We start from the raw sequence: 3018 nt of genomic DNA on the forward strand, positions 1-3018 counted from the left end.
TTCCATAGTTAAGCATTTTTTATTCATCTCTCCCACTAGATTTTCTTCACTTAAGCTCTAGCTTTCAATATGGCTAAACATAAAAGCGAAGGGTGACAACAAAACAGCTGAATTTTAGCAGTGTCTAAGTCACTTAAAGCTATTCTTCAAAAGACATGTCATTCAACCTAAGGCAAACATGGAGAAAGCCGTATTGGAATCTTGGGTTCTTCATAGTTTGACCTGTCAGGTCATGGGACATTCAAAGCCCAAGTTTCGAATGTCTGTATACCATGAAGTTAACTGTGTCACTGGTGGAATGTCAGCTGCAGACAGAGTCCTGGAAACAGTCAACAACACATTAACTTGCAGGAGATAAGGAGTTTGGAGTGTCTAACAAAGATCATTTTAAGCTTTCTCAGAGATAAAAATGGGATTACCACTAATAATAATCTCTAAGAAAGTTTGACCTTTAATTGTAATATTTCCTATCACTACATGAAGAAGTCAAAACTGTTAATAGATGACCTAAATTATTAACAAAATGATAACCCTTAATCAATTTTGTGGCGTGAGCTAGCAGACCAACTTCCAGCACGATAAATTAGGTGTTACAACATGTAAGTCCAAAAATTATTTCAATAAGTTCATGGAAAACAGAATTAAAGATGTTTATTCTGGTGCAAAAAAAAATCATAATCTGTGCATAGCTTTTCCATAATATGCATTTTCACTCATTTTGAATATTCTTCATATGTATAGATCATTTTTTTACATCAAAATAAACTTACTTTTAACTCCACTTTCCATGAATCATTAAAACATCCTCAAAACAGATCTCAAAAACAGCTGTGTTAGACGAAACCAAGGCTAAATGACCTCATGTCTTTCAATCCCTTTACTTCTAACACACCTACGCATACCACTGGCTTTACCACTGTATTCCAATTTCGAAGTTGTATGTTGTACTGATACAATATTATTATTTTTCCACGCTATAGACTTATTTCTGCTAAGTTATTCTTACAGTCCATCAGTTTAACTTTGTTTAAACTGCCATTACAGAAATGTAGAACAATATTAAATTTTTTCCAATTATATTCCTCAAATATAGTTCTAAAATATTAGACAAACTAGCAGAAGTGATCCCCATTCAATTAATATCAATGTTGCAAAGATTCAACTGAGTGCATTTCAGCTATCCTAAAAATGGGGAGTGTACCTCAAGTGTGTGCCTTATGAAATTATCTGATAGTGAAAAACAAAACTTTGGAGAGCCAACTGTTAAATTCAGTGTTAACAGGTATACTGAACAACTAAATTCAAACTTTTTTATTCAACTGATATCTACTTAGTTTATTTAGTTGAGTAGAAAGGCCCAGTTAATCAACTCATTAGACTGGTCAGGGCAAGACACTTGCACTACGTAATTGGGCTTAAAAAGCAGTTGGTATTATGGTAGTTCTCTGGCAAACACACACACGCACACACAAATTGATAGAGTACTCTGGATATTAGATTTCCCCCTATAGCTTTGTATAATAACACTGTTCACAATTTGCAGTATTTTGGAAACTGTATAAATTCGAATGGCCAAATCAGAGATGTCTAGTTGAACTCTTTATAAAGTACTTGGGAACTTCAGCTACATTCCCAGACTGATTTTTTTTCAAACCATAAAAATAAATTCATACAAAAGCACAACTGATGTAACAGGAATCTTTGAAAATAAGCCAACTTTAACTCAATTTCCTTTTTCAAATATGACTAAGAAAGAAAGTTACAAGCAATGTCTACATTAAAAAAAAAAACACTATTAACTAGATGAATTTAAGAGGGGGAGAAAACTATACAGTATTATTGCACTCTGTGAAATGTGCAGAATTCCAAAATGCGCTAGCACTGAAACACTCTCTTGCATCGAGGTTTCCCAAGAGGTACAACGAGCCTGCGAGAAAAGCATCTGGTCTGTACTAACAGCTTGCTGTCTTCAGTACAGGCCTTCATAGTGTCAGTCACACTGCTCTTGCAAAATCCCTCAATGTAAAAGAGTTCCCAGTGCCGTGGGGGGCGAGGGGTTGGGGGAGGGCTACGACCGATGGTGCGGGATTGAGTCCATGTGCACGTTGAGCTCCATTTCATTGTCGAGAATTTGAACCAGCTGTTGCATGGACGGAAGGTGACCAGATTCCAGTTTAGACCACACAGGCACACCATTTAAAGTTATTTCAAATGCACCTGTTGACAATGGTTCTCAATCATGTTGCTGAAGAAGAAAACCATCATACATGCATAGACCTTATTTTCCTGGCCCCACTGCCAGATGCTAGGAGCTTGCATGCCAAAGAAAGCAAAAGGATCTTTGCCCACATGATTAAGCCTATTAATACTAGTTTGAAGACTGACAGGAAAGATGCTATATGTCTATATATTGGTTGAGGGAAATAATTCTCTCCTTCGATTCGGATGTCTGGGTACCGCTGGCTGATGACCCGCATGTACTCCTGAAACACCTGCCGATACCCTCAGGACACACAGATCTGGAACTTGAGCAGCAGCCCCGTAGCGTACTGCATCTTTAATCTCTTGCTGGGCACGCCGCCCAGGTTGGCCGAGGCCTCGCTCCGGGCCACGGCCGACGCCGCCACCAGGAACAGCAGCACAAGCCTCACCTTCATTCCAAGATTGGTCTTTAAAGTTAAATTTGAAGTGTATACATATACCTGCATATAAAAATAAACAGGAAAGTAGACACTAATCCTTTGTGTTTTTAATATGAAATCAAATTTTCATCCTTCAAAAAGGAATTAGTGATAGGTAAAGCTTTTTTTCTTCAAATAAATGTGAGCAGGAAATCAATATCATTCCTTCAAAAAGCCCAACTTTCAACTTCTGAGAACGTTTTCATTTGAAAGGCAGAGACAGACAACTCATCTGCTGATTCCCTCTCCCAATTCCGCAGCACCTGCAACTGGAAGAGGCTGAAGCTAGAGTTGGAGAATGCAATCCAGGTCTCCCAACATGGGAGGAAGCGGCCTG

At 38.2% G+C, this 3018-nt stretch overlaps 1 pseudogene; it reads right to left on the minus strand.

Moving 5' to 3' along the window:
* Positions 1 to 1409: 1409 nt before the first annotated feature.
* Positions 1410 to 2657, minus strand: LOC121156636 (annotated as a pseudogene).
* Between the last annotated feature and the right edge of the window lie 361 nt (positions 2658 to 3018).

The sequence above is a fragment of the Ochotona curzoniae genome, unplaced genomic scaffold (assembly GCF_017591425.1).
Source record: "Ochotona curzoniae isolate NIBS_2020 unplaced genomic scaffold, NIBS_Ocur_1.0 contig_3498, whole genome shotgun sequence".
Lineage (NCBI taxonomy): Eukaryota > Metazoa > Chordata > Mammalia > Lagomorpha > Ochotonidae > Ochotona > Ochotona curzoniae.